The following is a 20,437-nucleotide window of genomic DNA, read 5'->3' on the forward strand; positions in this document are numbered from 1 at the left end:
CACCGTTCAGAAGTTCTTGAGGCAGTGACCACCTACTCTGGACCTTTAACTTTATGATGGAGAGCCCAGGAAGGGAAGTTGTAGCAGAGAATTACGAGGGAGATGGCGGTGACTTCCTTCACTACACACACCATGTCACACCTTCCCACCCGGAAGTGAGAGGAGTTGCCCCCTTAAGGGGCTCAGGGCCACTCTGGTGACCGGCTCTTCAGCAGACCTCTTCCTTCCAATGAGTATAAGGCCTTGGGAGACCTGGGGTGGGAGCCTGAGGGTGTGTTCTAGACCTCTGGCCTCAGGCCCACCCACTAGGGGTGTCCTGTCCCCAGCAGGGTGTGAAGATCACATAGGCTTCTCTATCTCCTCCTCCTCCAGCCTCCACCCAGCCTTTCACCAAAACAGGCAGTCCTCAGAGGACTCTTCCAGAAGTCCCTGGGTATCCTTTCAAATTCCAAAACCAAATCCCAAGAGCTTTCCCTCCCACATCCCATAACCCCATCAGCCTGCCCACCTCTTGGAGCAAAGAAAGTTAGACAGCAGCAAGGAAGGAAAATGACATCAGTGAACATTGTTCAGAGACCTGCCAACCAGAAGGCGAGCCTGTCCGTGGAGGAGGCCAAAGAGCAGGGACCTTAACTGACCCGTAGCCCCACCTGCAATCCCGGTTTCTTTCTCCTCCCAGCCCGTTTGGCCTCCAAAGTCTTAGCTCCACAGGAAGAGGCTGTCTTCCTTAAAGTGGGATGGAATGTTCGCCTCTGCTATTAACAGAACATCCGGTATCATTTTAATTGAGAATTTAACTCTAATTATTCCAGTTTACCAGGAATGCAAGCAAAACAAAGACCAGCTGTGATGCTGCAAATAGACACACACATGAAAAGATAGATGAGCAAATAGAGAGAGCAAAAGCTGAGGACTGATGAACCAGGCAAACCGGACTTTTATTCCAATCAACAGCTCCAACAAAAACCTGTATGAATTTCCTAGGGCTTCCATAACAAAATGCCATAAATTGTGTGGCTTAAAACACCCGAAATGCATTCTCTCACAGTTCAGGTAGCTAGTCAAATCAAGGGCTCGACAGGGTTGATTCCATCTGAAGTCTCTGAAGAAGAATCCATTCCCTGCCTCTCTCCTAGCTTTTGGGGGCTCCCATGATCCTTGGCACCCCTGGGCTTGTGGATGCCTCTTCCCAATCTTTGTCTCTGTCTTCCCGTGGCCTCTTCCCTCAGCACCCTCAGCTCACTACCCAGGGATCCTCTTCCCCCCAGATATTCCTCAAACACACTCACACGCATTTGGCCACTAGCCCCACCGCTGTTCCCGGCCCCACTGCTGGAGCAGCACCCCTGTTTCTGGCTCAGATCAGACCTTCAGGCAGCAGACGTTAATGTGGTAGCTACAGAATTTGCCCTGAAACCAGCTTCTCACAACGGTGCCCCTTCGCCACCCCCAGGGATGCAGTAGTCTCCAGGAGAGTCTGCGAAGTCACAAGAAAGAAACCTGGTGAGAATATTTTACCAGAATATTTGGCAGGGAGAGCCTTTATTCTTGAAAAAAAAAAAAAAAGAAAGAAAGACAGGCTAGGCTGTGACGTAGAAAGCAGTGTGTGCATGATTTTTTAAATAAAACACAATCTTTGAAGTTATGGGAGATAAATGCAGTGTGTGATCTTCTGGAGTAGACCCTGGAACAAAAAAAGGACATTAATGGAAAAAATGGTACTATCCCAATAAAGACTAGTAATAATTCCTAGTAGTATTACTATTAGTGATAATTATTACTGGTAATACTACCACTGTTAATTTCTCAGTTTTGACAAATGTGCTGTGGTTATGTAAGCTATTTACGCTGAGGGGAAACCAGGTAATGGGTATACAGGAGCTCTGTACTATCTTTGCAACTTTTCTGTAAGTCTAAAATTACTCTAAAATGCAAAGTTTATTTAAGAATAAAATCATGTGGGCCTTCCCAAGGTTGTTTCTGGGTTCCTGGGCCCCCACCCTCACTCTCCAGAGTACAGGTTTGTGATCTTACCCATAGGGGTTCCTGGGGTGATCCCCGCAAAAGGGTGAGTGGGGCCAGAGGCACAGGTGCAGTCATGGGCGAATCTGAGCAAGCTCAAACACAAGGTAACTGCCCAGAGGACCGACTGACAGCACAGACTAAAGTCTTAGAATTCCAGATCATTCCAGATCATTCATTCATTCACTCAATGTCAAATGCCGGGAAGAGAAAATGGGAATGTGGGGGAATGGGTTACTATGTACAATGATGAGTAAGATCACAGTCTCCTCCCTTAAAGAAGCAGTGAGGGAAACACAGGTGCTCCCCACACAGTGACAATACCTGGCCTCGACTGGGAAACAGGAAAGTGCATGAAGCCTGCAGGGGTGATCAGGGAAGGCTTCCTAGAAGAGGTGATGTTAACTCCAGCAGCTGTAGCTCAGTCGCTGCTCCACGTGACCCAAAGATCCTCCTGCTCAGGCTGCCGGAATAGCCTAGAAAAAGGAGGTTTCATACTCTCTGCAAATGTCAAGTGCTGTAGGCATCATAAAATCATCATCACCACCATCATCATCACCATCAGACCCTGATGGCCCAGTGGGAGGCCTGGAGAGCAATGCACTGCATGGAGGAGGCAATTGCCCAGGGCAGCCTGGGGCTGCTTCCCCAACCCTGCAGCCAGCAGGGCCACTTGGAGGCAGGCAAGGGAGTGTTGACACAGCTGGGGAAGAAAGGCTTTGGTCCCGCCTCATTAATCACTTCGGCACAGGAGCTCCGAGGGAGGGGGCATCCCAGGGGCACTGGGCTGGCTCTCACGGGGATCATGGGGGTGGGGTGAGAGGGCCTGGCTCCAGGCCCAGGAGCCAGGGGAAACGCAATGAGAGTAAGATGGCATGGAGGGAGGCGGCCCAGGCCTGGGGGACCTCCAGGCCAGGGGATTTCCCAGCCAGGATGTTTGTCCGAAGGGCAGCCGCCTTCCTGCCCAGAGGTTAGAACCCTTCCCGGCAGCTGCTGGTAACCCCCTAGCAGGCAGGTCCCAGGAGAGCTCGCATATATATTTTTTCTCATGTAGTCAAGCCAGTGTCAGCTGCTTGCCATGCGGTTCCTGAACCTCCCTAAACCCTGCCCTGTGTGTGTGTGTGTGCGTGTGTGTGTGTGTGTGTGTGTGTGTGTGTTGGAAGAGGAGGACGGGAGGAGCAAGAGGAGGGGGAGGAGGGGAAGAAGGAGGAGGGAGAGAAGGATGACCTTCTGAAGGCATTAGGGTCACTGGCCTTTGCAGAGAACAGAGAGAAGATCCATTCAAACTGGAAGACTTTGTTCTGAATATGATGAGGGACAGGGTGGGGAGACAGGGGGACGTTTATTTCTCACTCCCCACGCATTTATTGGGCACCTGTACATGCCTGGCCCTGTCCTTGGTGCCCAGGATACAGCAAAGGACAGAGAGAATTTCCCGCTTTTCTGGAATGTACTTTCCGAGAGAGGGCAGCGGAGAATGGGAAAACAATATGTTCCCTGGAAGCGGTTGGGAAGGCCGACGCCCTCAGCCCAGACCACTGCCAGGACTGCACTCCGTGGGGGTCCTTCTCTCTCCCAGCCCCTACAAAGGCCACCCCTGAATCTGAACCCAGAGGCCTATGCAGGGTAGGACAGCAAGGGACCCAGAGGCCTGCATGTCCCGACTTCCCGCTGGCCTCTCTATCGGAAAGGTGGCAGCAGGAGGGCGGTGCATGCAGCTCAAGTCCAGGATAACCGTAAACTCTCAGGAGGCAGGTGCCCAGGCTGCCCCATGCCTCCACCTCTCTGCCCTCCCCGCTCTGCTCCGCCAAGAGCCAAAGGGTGCACCCTCGGCCTCCCTCGCTTCCTCACTCTGTCCTCTTTCCCTCCTGCATTCTTTCATTTTTCTCCTCCTTTCTTTCTTCTCCTCCCCAGCCCATGCCTCCCCTCCTCCCCGCATTCTCTCTTCTCCCCCCTCTTCCTGTCTTGCATTTTCCTGCCCAGGAATCAGACCCCAGACAGTACCTAGGAAGTCTGCGGCCTTGCCTAATAGACCCCTAATAGTCCTCAGGGAGGTTCAATAATGACATCCTTCTTAAATAAAAGGACTTAATGGAGATTTCCCAAATTTGAAAACCACATTTCCACTAGCAACCTCAACAGCAAGTGACTGCTCTGGAAAGGAACTCGTGGGAAGCTGCAGTGGGGAGGGGGCAAAGTGAGGGGGAGAGGAGTCTGTGCAAAGAATGTTCTGTTCAGAGAGACTTTTAGTGGTAGGACAAAGATCCTGGGCTGAGGACACAAATCATAAAGGCAGGCCAACTCCGGAACAGCCCAGAAAGAGCAGAGGCTCAGAGTCAGGAAATCCTGGGTGCCCTTGACTGAGTTACTTTCCCTCTCTGAGCCTCAGCTCCTCCAACACCCTCAGAGGGCCGGGAATTAGCACTTACCTAGAGCCTCACATGGAACAGAAGCCAAGTCAATTGTAGTCCAAGCCCCCTTAACACATTTGGCCAGATTGCTGGGTGGGTGGGTGGGGGGGGTAGGTCCTTCTAATCCTGTGAAAGAACAGGAAACCAGCACCAGCCCACCCATTCACTCTGAATTTAAGAAAATACCAGACTAGTGCTGGGGGTAATGGGGAGAAAATCCTGGTTTTCTCATTGCCTCTGTCACTCGGATACTAATAAATGGTAGTGAGGTGCAGGATATAATTAAGACCGTAGGGACTTTGGGGTCCCACAATTTACTTCTGGTGATTAGGCAAACGTTTCCAGGCTGCAGCTGGCTCCCCTGAAAATGGAGATGCTAAGACTGAACCAAGGGCTCTCAGCCCCGGTGGAACCCCCCTGGCCCCACCCCAAGTAGAAGGATGTGATGAGAAAGGCCAGGATGATAAATACACGTTGAAGGAAGGAAGGAAATCGGGATCATAGACCCAGCTCTGCCACTGACTCTCTCTGTGACCTTGGGCAAAGCTCTTCCCCTCTCTGGGTCTCCATTTCCCAGGTATAGGATCGTGAAAGTAGGTGATCGCTAAAAGCATTCCCATTCTCAAAACAATGTAAACTGGATGCAAAATTCTTCTGACTTGGCCCGCAGTGCAGGGCAGCAGGTAGTGTGTTTGCCAACACTGCCACCTTGTGGCTACAATGAGCAACTCCCAGCTGAGTCTGGACTTGACACAGTCCAGAGTGTTGGGGAAGGTCAAAGCAGCCAGCGCCCTGAAAAGCCACGCACTCCCTCCATCACCCCCATTCCTGAGCAGAGACACATTCCTATGAACAGGGAGGCTCTGTTGTGAAAAATCACACTCTTTCAGCTTATGATGTCGGACACTCATTTTTAGAAAGATGGCCCCTGCTTGGAAGGGAAAAGAAACTACCCACTGTTTCCTACCCCCTGCCATGTGCCATTTACCATGATAAATGTGTTATATATCCATTGCCTCATTTGATTCTGAAGACAACGCTTCAAGGGAGATCTTATTAACCCTCATTTTACAGATGAGGAAACTGGGGCTCAGAGAGGTAAAGCAACTTGCCCAAAGTCACACCGCTGGAAAAAAGATAAACTTGGAACTCAAAGGAAGAGCCATCTAACTCCAAAGCTCAGGCTGCCTCCCGAGGAGTCAGCGGTTCATTTTTCTCAGACACTTCAGACTCTGTCTGCAAAGGCCCCTGAAGTTGGGGCAAGTAGGGTGTGGCTGAGATTAGAGTATGAGAGAGAGGCCTCTAAGGGACCCTCTGCCCTGCTCCTGGGATGGAAATGGCTGGAACCTCACCCGACAGACTTGGGGCAATCAGAAGTTTTCTGAGCATTTCCCTGAAATACTGAAGAAAAGCCTCCAGATCCCAAAGAAGGCCCAAACCGATGACTCAGAAAAACCAGAATGTCGACTCATGTCTGTGGCATATTTGTCCGTTTATTCTGTTACCACTATTGGGAACCCACCACTGCCACCTCACAGAGGCCATGACCAACCTGGGGCAGCAAATGAAAGCAGAGACCCGTCTGGTTCTCAGACTCTCAGGAGAAGGTTGATCCTCTTGGTGCATTCCTGTGTCATGGGAACAGAACAAGCCCAGCTCCAAAATACATTTGTTCATAAAGTTGCTTATAGGGTATCTCCACTAACGCATTAGAATGTCTCTCCTAATCCTCACAGATTTTATCTGCCCCCAGGACACAGCTGGCACCCCAGAGGCCACGGGAGAGGAGGAAGGAGAGAACCACAGCATGACTTTTACCCTGAGTCTGGAGATTTTAGGCTGTGGTTATCTCTCCCTGTAATTGGATCCTATTCCTGTGGGGTTTGGGTCTTCTTGAGCATAAACACCCACTCATGGGCCCTGGAAATGCCCCCAGACGCACCAGGATGCTGCCAATATCTCCCCTACAGTCCAGGACAGCATGAACGCGGTGGCTCTATGGCTGTACCTACCCCTGCCGAAAGGAGACTGCCAAGCCCAAAGATTAAATGACAGCCGTAATAACAACAATGCATAAAGAACACATGCAGTCACTGGACAAGGGGCTAGCCATGCAAAAGCCTCTGTCTAAAGGTAAAAGGAAGGCGGATGAGGCCAGTCACAGCCTCGCTGCTGCAACCCTCTTTTCCCAAGCTGGTGCCTGGATAGTTCACCCCAATTCCATATAAACATGCCCCCTTATAAGCTTACTCCAATACTTTCACATTCATTCACAATGCATCAGCAAGTTCAAATGGGCTTTACTTAAGAAGTTGTCACTGTCTGTTGAGCGTGATAAGATGATGATGTTCTTTAAGAACAGCCCTCAGCTCCAAGACACGCCTGGCGGCTCCGCACACTGAGACGCCTATGCACCATCGGAAGCCAGGGGTGCAGTGGGCATTGTGTAGGCGGGTGGGGTGCAGCACTCTGAGAACCAGCACCCACGTTGTGAGAGCTCCCCTTGGGCTTAACATAGCCTCACCCTCAAAGCCGTCAGGACACCACAGTGTCCCTCACCCCCACCCCACTTGATCACGAGGGTGAGAAATCTGATATCAAGGAACCTCAGGAGCTTGAAGAGACTCCAAAGCAGTCTGGGGCACTCCAAGAGAACCCTGTCACTCTGTACCTTTTCAGCAAACAGTATCGTTCAGGGCAACTTCTGTGTCCTTGTAAATTCTGAAGGAAGAAGCCCCCTAATTGACGAGGTGGCGTCAGCAGGCCTGGCCAAGGGGCCTTTCCGAGGCATTGCCCCAGGGAGTCCAACACCCAAGCTGGGACAGCTGTTACAACAGAGGCAGCAGCGACACCCGGCTCCTTTCCCAATGGGCCAGTGGGGTGTCATCTCTAGCCCACCCCATCTGGTGGAAGACACACTCCCTCCAAAGAACAGGCTTGAAGGGGAGACAGGCAGCCCAAAGAAATCCACCCAGCACGGGCTCTTCAGTACCATTCGGGGAGACCCAGGGACCCAGCTCCGCTGCAGACGCTGCAGACTCCACGGCCAGCCGTTAGCGCTGGGGCAGAGGCGACTCCAGGCCTCGAGGGGGTTAAAAACCCCCTCTCGGCTCCATGGCTGCGTTCCAAAGGGTCTCCGTTAACACCCGAGGTCTCCTGATATCTCACTCTCTTTAATAGATTTTTCCCATTGACGGCTCGGTTTATTGACTATCATTTCCTTTTCTGCAGGGGAGCTATTTTCTGGGTCACTGATCCAACCAACTTAAAAGGGATTGCATTGATTGGGTTTTATTGGTGGTGCCTTGCATAGGGATGGGCAGACTTGCTCGTACCTGCTAACAGCTCCTTTGTTTCCCCCTCCCAGCCCCCACCCACTCTGTTGACTTAAGAGAGGAACAAAGTTGGAATACTTCTGTGGCGGACTTTATGGAGTGTTGGGGGAACTTCTGGCTTCTTTGCTTCAAGTCCTCTGCAGCTTTAAGGGTAAAGGCCATTAAAAAAAAAAAATCTAGAGGAAGTAATGGTAAGAGAATTTGAGGCAAGATGGAAGCAAAACCAGAAAGTCAACCATCCATTTAGTAAACATTTACTGGGCAATTCTTAGATGGGATCATCATAAATAACACCTTATAACCGTGTGTAAGGTGAAAAACTCTTTTGAAGAATTATCCCATTTGATGCTCACAATTCCGAGGAATAAATAGGACAATTATTGTCCCCCAATCCACTTTACAGGTGAGGGAACAGAAGCTAAGAGAAGAAACCTGACCCAGAGCACAAAATTAGCAAGAGACAAACTAAAAAATCTAAACCTAGGGTTGTCTGACTCCAAAGTCTCTAACCTCCCATACTGAGAGCTCAAGAGGATACAAAGAAGTATAAGGCAAAATTAATATTTAATGTAAGTATACAACTATCGATGTGTGTGCAGCGTGTGTGCCACTGACAGACAGAGGCGCAGAGGAGCTGGACAGGACTGGAAAGGACCCGAGAGGCACCTAGCCCCACCCCTACTTCAATTTTTTTTTTTTTTTTACATGGGCAGGCACCGGGAATCGAACCCGGGTCCTCTGGCATCACAGGCAAGCATTCCTGCCTGCTGAGCCATCGTGGCCCGCCCCCTACTTCAATTTACAGGTAAGAAAGCAGAGTCCCAAAGATATAAAATGTTAATGTGCCCCAGATCACACATCATTCGCACATTCATTCATTCATCCAACAATGAATGAATGAATGAATGCCTCCTCTCTACCAGGTACTCACTGACAGGATGTGTTCTCACTGGCTCTTTTTTGGTGAGAACCAGTATTCAAGTGCGAAGGAATAGCCCGTCCTTGTGGGAAACTCATCCAGATAGAGATAGCATCTGACCAGGCAGCCTTTGATCCTTCTCTATTCTGGGTCACTGATCTAACCTTTCCCCCAAGCCCTCCCAGCCCCTACCGTATGCAGAGCAGCGGATCTCAGGCCAGGACCCAAAGCACAAGTTTCCGCACTGGTCGTCATCCCACGTTGAAATGCTCGCCCCTCCAGTCCCAGCTTTACCCTCATAGCTCAGGTGGTCTTGGGCTCAGGCAGACCTCGGCTGAAAGGACAGCTGTTCCTCCCCAGAGCCCTTCGGAAAGCAAAGTGCCCAAGTGTGCAGAAAAAGAACCAACTGCTGGAACTCAGGTCAGCAGCCACGAGTTAGGAGTGAGGAGAGTGTTTGCATGGGTGAATATCTGTACTGTGACTATACGCGTGAGGGGTGGGGTTGTGAGAGAGTACGTGTGTCTGCGTGTCTGTGTGTGTGTGAAGCCTGTGGAATTCATCCTGTCCCTTTCGCCACTTCTGTGCCCATTCATTCACTTAACAAGTGTCTATTCCCCCAGCATCTCCTTTACCCAAGTTGCTCTGGGTCCTGGTGATTCAGAGATGAACAACGCACAGGCCCTAAACCAAGAGAAACTCGTGGCCAAATGGGGGAGAAAAACACATACTCAAAGAATTACAGCCCGTTACGTATGGTAAGGGCCACAGTCAAGACACTTATCAGCAAGAGGGGGCCAGGAGAGCAGCTCATGAAATATATCATCTTGAGCTAAGGACAAATAAGAGTCCAGCTAGTGGGCCAAGGGTGAAGGAGGATGTTCCAGGCAGTAGAGAGACACATGCAGAGGCGTGGTGTGTTCTTGGAACCAGAACAGTCAAGTTCAAGGGAGGGAGAGAGAGGAGCCCACAGAGGCAGGCGGGAGCCCATCACAGTGAGCCTGGTCTGCTGGGAAAGGCCCGACGGGAGAGGCATAGACAGCAGCCGGTCCAAGCCAGCTCAGGTGAGTAGAAGGAAAGGAATGTTCTTTCTCAAATCTGGCCAAGAAGACCCAGCTTTTTTTTTTTCTCAGAAAGCCTCCAAAGACCAGCCCTTCTCCTTTTGGCCACCATAACTCAAGGTCCAAGTGTGAAGTGTGTTCCCGTGGAGAGAAATTCTCTCCCAGCTCTAGCTGAAAGCACCGTACTTTCAACCTTCTTCATCCCTCTCTCCCCCTCCCTCTCACCTTCAGACCCCCATAATGCAAAATCTGTGTTTTGCTCCCTCTGAATGAGAGATTTCAATCATCTGAATTAAATAAATTAAATAAATGACTTCTCTTAGACAGGAAGCTTGGCACATTTCAGAGGGACTTCCAGCAAACCCTCCAGAAGCAGAGGGTCTGAGAGCCACCCAAATGAGCAATGGCTAAAAGGGTCGGCCCGTTACCAGAACCCATTTTCTCTGCATAAATCTGCAGCAACCGAGGGACATGCTGTACAAAAACATATAAAGGCTATTCATCAGAGGAGCAGCAGCAAAGGTTTGCCAGGCACTCGTGCCAGAGAGCTGACCCCCAACGCCTTCACCTACAGCACAAGCGACACGTGCTGTCCCTGTCCCACAAGTCCCACAAGTCCCCAAATCCAAGCTCCAAAGGGATAAGCAAGCTCCTGGACCCTGTTTTAAGGTGGTGCTCACATACTCATGCACACACACACACACACACACACACAACCCAGACACACTCACTCACAATATCTCAAGCACACTCATAAATATACTCACACTCACTCATATGTACATACACACTCCCACATAGCTCACACATCACACAGATACACACAAACACAATCATCCCCATGCGCAAGCACACACACTCTCACACACATTCACATAGACACACATATAACACTCACAAACACATTTACAACCACTCACACATCCACACGAATCTCATACACACCAGACATATAGTCACAAGTGCACACTCCTCCTCTCACACACATTACACATATACACTCATACACACACAATACACTCACACATTTTCTGTGCTTCAGGAGAGCAAAATCAGCACCTTACATGTTAAGGTGAAAGGTATAAGTGGGCTAGTGAACTTTTCGTCTTATCTGCAAGGCTTCTTTCAGTGCTATCCTTTGCTGCCCCAAAGAGTAATAGGGCTTAGGTGATGTCAGCACTGTTTCTGCAACCAGCCTCATCAAAAGTCCACTATTTTTCACAAGGTGACTTTGGAGCTACTTTTTTTTAATTAATTTTTTATTGACACATCTTCATACACATATATTCCATACATGATATACAATCAATGGCTCACAATGTCATCACATAGTTGTATATTCATCAGCAAGATCATTTTTTCAGAACATTTGCATCACTCCAGAGAAAAGAAATAAAAAGAAAAAAACTCATACATACTATACACCTTACCCCTCCCTCTCATCAATCAAAAGTATTTCCTTCTACCCAATTTATTTTACCCTTTATTCCGCCTATTATTTATTTTTTTTTATCCATTTTTTTTTTTACTCATCTGTCCATACCCTAGACAAAAAAGGAGCATCAGACACAAGGTTTTCACAACTACACAGTCACACTGTACAAGCTATATCATTATACAATCGTCTTCAAGAATCAAGGCTACTGGCCAGGTTTCTTGAAGATGATTGTATAATGATAAAGCTTTCACAATGTGACTGTGCGATTGTGAAAACCTTGTGTCTGATGCTCCTTTTATCTACGGTATGGACAGATGAGTAAAACGTATGGATTAAAAATAAATAAATAATGGGGGGAACAAATGTTAAAATAAATTTTGTAGATTGAAATGCTAGTTATCAATGAAAGGGAATGGTAAAGGGTACAGAAAAAAATAGGGGAAACAAAGGCTAAAACATATTGGGTAGATGGAAATACTAGCAGTCAATGAGAGGGAGGGGTAAGGGGGATGGTATGCATGAGGCTTTTTTTTTCTTCTTTTTATTTCTTTTTCCAAATTGATGCAAATGTTTTAAGAAATGATTATGGTGATGAATATACAGCTATGTGACGGTATTGTGAGTTATTGATTATATACCAAGAATGGAATGATCATATAAGAATGTTCATGTTTGTATGTTGTTATGTTTAAAAACTTTTTTTTTTAAAAAAAAAGAACAATATTGTTAAGATAAAAGACTGCAGGGCAGTTTTTTTAGAATGACACAATTTTGTTAATAAAAATAAAAATTAAATGTAAAAGCATCAACAAAATGCTAAAAGTGATTATTTCCAAGTGGCAAAACTAAGGAAATATTATTCTCTTTTTAAAATCTCAATTGTATGCATTTCCTATGATTGAAGCTTATTATTTTTGTGCTAAAATAAAATGTCCTAATCTGCTTTATTTATTTAAAAAAAAAAAAAAAAGAAAGATTCAATCCTACTGGAACATGGCTCAACAGCTTCAGGTACTTCCCTCCAGCCACTCCAATATACCATAAGCTAAAAAACAGATATCTATATAATGCATAAGAATAACCTCCAGGATAACCTCTTGACTCTGTCTGAAATATCTCAGCTACTGAAACTTTATTTTGTCTCATTTTTCTCTTTCCCCTTTTGGTCAAGAAGACTTTCTCAGTCCCTTGATGTTGGGTCCCGGCTCATCCCGGGATTTCTGTCCCATGTTGCCAGGGAGATTTACACCCCTGGGAGTCATGTCCCACATAATGGGGAGGGCAGTGAGTTCACCTGCAGAGTTGTCTTAGAGAGAGAGGCCACATCTGAACAACAGAAGAAGTTTTCTGGGGGTGACTCTTAGGCCTAATTTTAAGTAGGTTCAGCCTATCCTTTCCAGGAATAAGTTTCATAGGGAGAACCACAAGACCAAGGGCTCGGCCTATTGATTTGGTTTCCCCACAGCTTGCAAGAATATCAGAAATTCTCCAAATGGGTTGGGAGCTACTGTTTTATGTAAAGTTCACTGGCATTTAACATCCACCCAGAGACGTGCCCAAACCCCAGGTGTACAGCTCGGAATCTGTTCACAGAAATCCCACTCAGATCAAGAAGCAGAACATTTCCCAAATTCCAGAAGCCCCATGCACCTCCTTCCAAGGGTGACCACTCTCCTGATTTCTAACCCCGTAGATTAGCTTTGTCTTTGAGTTTCTGGAATCAGATGTTCACTTTTGATGTCCTATAGTGACATTCATGTGAAAATTCATCCCGCTGATGCCATGGGACACAAGAAGACTAGAGACTAGAGTACAGCAATATGGAGTATATGTTTGTCACGCTATAGAGATAAAGGATGAGAAAGGGCTTTGAAAAGTAAAAAGCCACTCTACTGATGCAAGGAGATCTCTGGTCCATCAGGTGAAACTTGCCACCCAGGGGAAGCCAGACTTCTTGCAGCAAGACATGAGGCCTGGGAAAAGGGACATGACGTGCAACCAGACTCTTCCCTCCATCACCATTTTCATATAAGTGGGTGAAAACTGAACCCAGGCTCAGGAGGTCTGAGTCGCTGTCCCAGCTCTGCCACTAACTCCCTGATGGCCCTGGGTAAGTTATGCCGCCTCTCTCTCTGTTTTCTCAGCCATACAGTGGGGTGAGGGTGACACTGACCGAGCTTTCTCACACCTGCTCTGTGCCAAGCACCCCTCCAACTCACTTAACTCTCTAGACCAGAGGTTGGTGAGCAGTAGCCCTCGGGAACAAATCGGGCCGCCACCTGTTGGTCTCTGACCTGCAGGCTACAAATCAGTCTTACATTTTTAAATGGTTTGGAAAAAAAAATCAAAGGAATGATATTTTGAGACACTTTGAAAAATTATATGAAATTCAAATTCCGGTATCCTTAAGTAAAGTTTTATTGGAACACAGCCACACCCAACCACTTACGTATTGTCTACAGATGCTTCTGGAGTAGCTGGGATAAAGGCCTCGTGGCCTGCAAAGCTAAAATCTTGCATTTTACTGAGATAATTTGCCAACCCATGCTCACCTTTTGCACTCTTTTCATCATCCCTGGGTAACAGGTGAGGAAGCTGAGGGGCAGAGAGGTTCAACTACCTGCCAGGGGTCCCAGCAGGGCGCGGTCTAAGTTTCAAGGGCAAAGAAACCCAACGCATATGCCAGGGTCTGCCCACTCTCTGTGAGCGCTTTCTAAGGCCGTGGGTATGGCATTGCTTTGCAAACAGCAGAGGTTATAAACGTGAGGATTGCCATCCTCACCTCCTGGCAGGCCTCAAGGACTGAGCGTACACTTACCCCTCAGATCAAAATATCCCAACATCCGTACACATCATACCCAGCCCAAAGACCAGCTGATGCAATTAGCAATTTTCTAGAAACTTCCACCTCAGAAGCAGAAGGCTGAGTTAATGACACTCTCCGTTGAAGGGCCCTTACCGTAATTGGTCTTTGCAGGGCCCTGCACTTGGTTTCATTCTTTCTCATTCATTCATTCATTCATATGTTCATTCATTCTCTTTTATCCCCAGACCTTATTTCCATATGTTTTTCTATTGCTGAGTTCTGGCAGAATGTTTGATGTTGTTTTGTACGATTGTGGTTTTTATTTACATAAATACTATTGTGTCATATATCTTCTTGTTTCCTACTCCACTCCCTGCCCCCCCACCCCCTGCAGTAACATGCTTTTGCTCTTTATCCTCTCACAGAGGTATAACGGGCATATGTAAAATGTGTAACGTGTGCTGGTCTTAAGAGCACAACTCGAAAAGTCTTTACTTCTATGTACCTGTGAAATCAGCAGCCAGATTAATATAATAAACATAGCCTCAGAAGGGGTCCCTCCTGCCCCTTCCCAGTCAATGAACCGCCTCCCCAGCCCCGACAGAGGGAACCATGAGTCCAGCTTCTGTGGCCAGTCATTAGTTTAACTTGTTCTTGAACCTCATCTAAATAGAATCACAAGGTGGGCCACGGCAGTTCAGCAAGAAGTTTTCACCTGCCGCGCCGGAGGCCCAGGTTCGATTCCCGGTGCCTGTCCACAAAAAAAAAAAAACTTTTAATGGAATCATGCAGTTGGTCTTCTTTTGTGTCCTGCTTCTTTCGCTCAGTAGGTCTGGAAGATTCATCCCTGTGGTTAAGGTAGCAGCAATTTGCTTTTTGAGTTTCTTGTGTTTTTTAATTGCTGTGTAGCACTAAGGTTTTAAGATCTGCCCACATCATGGCGGTGATGGTAGCAGTACATTGGAAATGCAATTATGTAATCAACACCACAGAACTGTAGGCTTCAAAGTTAAAATGAGAAATGGAATGTTGTATTTATGTTACCATGAGACAAATTAAAAACAAAAACAAAAACGATCTAGCCCTGTTGCCTTGTGTCCATCTTGTCTGTCCTTTCTCATCGCTCCTTGGAGCATCCTCCCCTTTGGCCTTTTCACTCTCCAGAGAGGTCACCCAGGGCTCCTCCTGTGATGCTACAGGGTCACCTTTATCCATGTCCCCTTACAGCCCCGGGGAGACAGTTCACTGGGATGAATCCCCAAGAGCGGATTTACTGAGGCATAGGGAATGGGCCAACTGAAACCGACCAACTCTTTTCCACCTTTACCAGAGCAGACAGAGAGAAGAGCTTCTCTGGCCATCCAGCCCTGATCCCAGCCTGCCCGCCCTCTTCCCCTCCAGGAAAACCTTTCAGCTCCTCCTCATTCTCTTGTAGGACCCAGCTAAGCGTTTCCTGAATGTCGCTGCCTCTGCAGCCCGCACCATCCTGCTGCATTATAACAAGACGATAATCAATGAACTGCTAACTCTATTGCAATAAAGGAGTGAGCCCAACCTTATATAATTCTTTTTAATTGTTTTCTCACATTACAAGGTTTTTTTTTTTTTGCTAAACTTATTCCGCCATAAGTTATGTCGTTTAATTTCTCAAAGTGCTAATAATTTAATTGCTTCCTTCCTGCAGACAAAGTGCCTGCACTGTCCTCCCTCCCCAGCGCGGAGATTATAAAACGGAGTTGGCAGGAATACCTAAGAGGAGAGTCTTTTTGGCGGCAGGATTTGATGGGAAGCAGCTTTCTCAGAAGTCAGTGTGTGGGGCTGGAAACCTGGCTTGGGACTTCAAAGGGGCATGGGGGCCACTGAGCCTGCCCAGCTCCGAGGGCTTATGGTAATCACAGGAGAGGGGACAAGGGGAAGGAACTGACATTAGAGATGGGGCTGGGACAGGGAGCACTGAACACGGACAGGCCTGGCCCGAAAGGCTGTCTGGGAAACTGGGCTCTGTCTGCAGCAGGAGGGATTTAGATCAGATTCAGAGGGACATTTCTAACATTTAGGACTCTGAAGGAGCAGAATGGGGAGGTGACATGTGACAATAAGAACTGGTATTGACTGAATCCCTCCTCAGAGCCTGATACTGCTCCCATACAGCATCTCACTGTATCGTCACACTCAACACTGAGTCAGGTACCATTACTATCATATCGCTATTTTACAGATGAGGAAACTGAGGCAAAGAGAGCTTAGCTTGCTCAAGTCCCCAGAGCTTGCTGGTGGCAGAGTGAGATTTTAAATCTGGGAAGTCAGCCTCCAGAGCTCATGCTTTTGGCTGCCAGGTAGTAATGCCAACTTCATCTGTCAGGGTTGAAAGATGGTATCATGTCATTCATGGCAAGACAGAGGAGGCAAAGGCCTCAGGGGACAGGATTAGGGACAGACAAGTCTTGAAGGTTCCAAGGCAACGCCTTCCTTCCCACCCAAGGTCTGATTGAGTCAGACCTGCTCTAAACCTCCCAACAACTCCCCGCTGCCCATGAAGAGCACCCAAGGGCCTAGGGAAGTCTCCAAAATCCTCACCCTCCCCAGCCCCACCCTTAGCACCCAAAACTCGTGACCACCCATGGACACTATTTCCTTTTGAGCTTCTGCATCTTTGCAAATGCTGCTTCTTCAACCTGGAACCTCTTTCCTCCTCCAACAGATGAAGCCTCACCCTGCAGGGCCCTGTTCAGATGTACTTCCCACCCCACCAAGCAGACCCCTTCCACGGCTCCCAAGACAATCAGAGCAGAGCACACATCTCCAGGAGACTGGTCTGTCATACTTTGAGCGTGAGCTTACTTATCTGTCTCACTTTGCTCCTCACTAGCTCTGTGACTTTGGGAAAGTTATTTAACCTCTCTGAGCCCCACGTGGGAATGCTGAGGCTCATGTACATGAATTTACATGGGCAAATACATGTAAAACCTTTGGCCTGGCAAAGGGTGAGCACGCAAAGAAAGATCAGCTGTTGTTTTGGGCTATCGTTGACCATGTATTCCCACCTCCTAACAAAGTGCCCTAGAAGTAGCAGTTGCTCAGTAAAAGAATAAAATGGATAAAATAGGTAACTCATTAATTAATGTTCTCCCTACGTCCTCCTCCAGCCCAGCCCAAAAAATACTACTATTTGTCCAAGTTGGGGCCCCAAATGTCACCTCTATCTGCTGTTTCCATTTCCTCTAGAAGGCACGGTCCCAAGGGTTCTGCGTAAATTCGTATCTCCATTCACATTCCCACCTACCCATCTTTCACCAGCCCACCAGGCACAGAACTTGCTCAGGTCAGCAGTTCCCTTCCTTTTCCACTTTCCTTTCTCTGGCTCTATTTGCCATCACTACTATCCAGAACCAGGAGTCCTCGTTTGGGATTTGCCGTCCCCTGTCCCCTTGCCCTGCCTCTTCTGGACAGGGAACGATCTGGGACAGATCTCAGATCTTCTGTTTTAGCCCACTGAGTCCACTGCTATAATGAAAAGAGTGCCAGGCGGAGTGTCAGAAGGGTTGGTTTCCAAATGCAGTTCCTAGCTGGACCTTGGGCAAGTCACTTAAGCTTGTTGAGCCCCCAGATTGTGGTGGTATGATAATGTAGAGTTGGGTGACACTCAACAATGTAAAGCCTCAGAGACCCTTCTGGTGAGCTCCCTTCCCTGCCGCAGCTGCCGGCCTGTCGTGGGGGAGAGAGTGGGGCCGGGTCATAACCTCGGGGTCTCCAGCATTTGGGATCATGAGGGGAGCAGGGGAGAGGGGTGGTCTACAGAGCCTGCACCCTCACCCTGGCCATGGAAAAGCAGGGGACTTGGAGGGCGTGGGCAGACACCCTCCTAGCAGGAGGGGCCAGGGGACAAATGCAGCCCAGGGGCGACCAAGCTTCCCCTATACACAACGCTGCTGAAACTGAGTGTCGGTAAAAAGCAGAACTAGCTCCCCCAACATGGCCTAAGCAGAGAAAACAGATTTTGCCACTCCCCCGGAGTGGGCCAGAGTCACCAAAGCCTCCTCCTTCCACCACCCCTAAGCAGAGCTTAGGAGGCTCTTAGAGCCAGTGGGACACGCCCAACAGGGGCCCCTCTGCACAGAGGCCAAGAGTCTGAGGTCTGTTCGCTTCCTGGGGCTGCCTTAACAAATGACCACAGATGGAGCGACTCAACAGAGAACTATTCCCTCCAAGCTCTGGAGGTTGGAAGTCCGAAATCGAGGTGTCGGCGGGAGGACATGCTTTCTCGCCTTCCGGCTTCTGGTGGCTCCAGGCAATCCTTAGCATTCCTGGATTTGTAGAAGCATCACTCCAACTCCTGCCTCCATCTTCACACAGACTTGCTCCCTGTCTATCCATGCATATCGCCAAGCTTCTGTTTATAAGGACACCAGTCATTGGATTCAGGCCCCGCACTCATCCGGCATGGCCTCCTCTTAACCTGATGACATCTGTAAAGACCCTGCTTCCAAATAAGGTCACATTCCCAGTTCCACATGGACATGACTTTTTGAAGGACATATTCAACCCAGTAGTCTTCATCCTCGGCAGGGAGCAGCGGGGACCTAGTGAGGGCCGGCACCCCGAAGCTGTGGGTGTGAGGGGCCTGGCGTGCAAGGACCTCCAGGAACAGCCACTGCTAAGCAGAGGGAGCTCAGAGTCTCTTTGTGCTGGAGTGGGAACCCAGTACCCAAACACCCCTCTCTCCAGAAGAGGGTCCCTTCACCCCCGTGTTGACATATGTCTCCCCCAGGGATTCTTCAAACTTTTGAGTTATGAAAAATATTATCATAACATTATACAGCCTCTCCCCACCCCTAGATGGGAAGCGCCTGGAAGACAGCAGCCTATTTTATATGTCTGTACAAACCCTTTCCCCAGCACCCATTCGCTTATTCCCTCATTCACACATATTTATTGAGCACTTAGTGTATGTCAGGCACTGCTGTAGCCACCAGGGACCTGGGTTGGATGCCTGAGGCTCATTCTTTAGGGGAATTGGCTTCTAAATTCCCACATTGAGCCCCTGTCTTTGGTCTTCTGGGTTCCCAAAGGTGGAACTGCCCCCCACATACCGCCCCTCCCACTCTTTTCCAGAAAAGAGGCAGCAGGTCCAGCTAGGACCACAAGCTGTGTGCCACAGGCTCGCAAAGGAAAACCACATCCCTCTTCTTCCTTCCCAAAGGACTCGGGGTGTGATGGGCCCTGGAAAATTCATAGGCAGGACCTGGAATCTCAGCCGAGGAGCCAGCACAGGCTCCAGTCAGGGCAAACCTTGCCACCCAGACCAAGCCTGAGCTCACATTCAAGCTCAATGATAAGCACAGGGCTGGGCAAGGTCAGTGCTGACCAGAGCCTCTTTCTCTTATACCACCAGGAATTGCTCACTCAGCTTTGTGGAAACCCATAGTAGACATCAGGGCTGGGTACACAGAGCCAAGATTTCAAAGAGAAAATTCCAAAGGAAACTGCAGGTTTTTGGGGACTGGCTCCTCACTTTCCACAACTCCCTTCTACGCCACCCTGGAGCTTCACCTTCCCCTAATCTAACCTTGTGCTTCCCACATGGCAGCCTTTGGCCCTGCTATGCCCCGAGCCTGGAATACCCTGCCACCAGCCACATCCCCAGATCCTCCCCACCTCAATGCCGTTTGCGTTGCCACCTCCTCCAAGAAGTCTTCTTGGGTCCTCCAGGTAAGGAGGATCCTGTGCTCCTATGAACTTCCACTTTCAGGCCTTCCTCTGCAGCTGGGGCTGGGGCTCTGAGTTGTGAAATCAGACAAGCCAGGGTTCTAGGCTGGCTCCACCTCTTCCCAGCAGAGTGACCTCGGGAAAGTTCCCTCTTCTCACTGGGCCTGTGAGTTCTTGTCTGTAATAAGGAGGCAAGGACAGTAGCCCTCTCCTCCAGAGTGTTTTTTGAGAGGATAAAATAATTTAATACATGTCTAAGCTTTAGAGTAGTGCCTGGCACCTAGTAAGCCCTCAATACATGTTTGCTATCTCTATTTCATTTTAACACTTTCCTCTAGCAGATCTTCCCTAGCAGAGGATCAGCTCAACCCACAGAAAGAGCCCCATGAATGTTTATTGAATGAATGAACAAGTGAGAAGGGATGAGGCCAGGTGTAAGCAGTCAGTTCAAGATGGTCTCCTGGGATTGACCTTGACTGTGACCCTCCCTGCTTGGCCCTGGAGAGGTGCCCACCCAGGCACAAGGTCTTTGGTTCACCTCTCTGATTCTTGGCTGCTCTTCAAGGAAAGTTTCCCAGCGTCTCGGCTTCCTGGCCTCCGTGTGGGTGCAGGAAGGAAGGAGAGGGAGGCAAGCACACTCTTTGGACACCTTCTCCGTAGGTGACAGAGTGCAGGACAGAGTCAACCCCAAAACCAGCGCTCTTTGTTATGGTGGCTGAGCCCTAACGTGGAAAGAGCTTTT

The 20,437-nt window shown here is 48.7% G+C and overlaps 1 long non-coding RNA gene across 2 annotated transcripts; it reads right to left on the reverse strand.

Annotated features, from left to right (window-relative positions):
• Positions 1-1,573: 1,573 nt before the first annotated feature.
• Positions 1,574-19,771, reverse strand: LOC143687338 (uncharacterized). Of its 2 annotated transcripts, none has more exons than XR_013177496.1 (3): positions 19,645-19,771; positions 2,347-2,498; positions 1,574-1,684 (listed from the first exon to the last, which is right to left on the reverse strand). It is a non-coding gene; the product is annotated as an uncharacterized LOC143687338 (long non-coding RNA). The 2 variants fall into 2 exon arrangements; XR_013177497.1 differs by lacking the exon at positions 19,645-19,771 and adding an exon at positions 4,452-4,500.
• Positions 19,772-20,437: the final 666 nt, after the last annotated feature.

This window comes from Tamandua tetradactyla, chromosome 6, assembly GCF_023851605.1.
Source record: "Tamandua tetradactyla isolate mTamTet1 chromosome 6, mTamTet1.pri, whole genome shotgun sequence".
NCBI classification, from domain to species: Eukaryota; Metazoa; Chordata; class Mammalia; order Pilosa; family Myrmecophagidae; genus Tamandua; species Tamandua tetradactyla.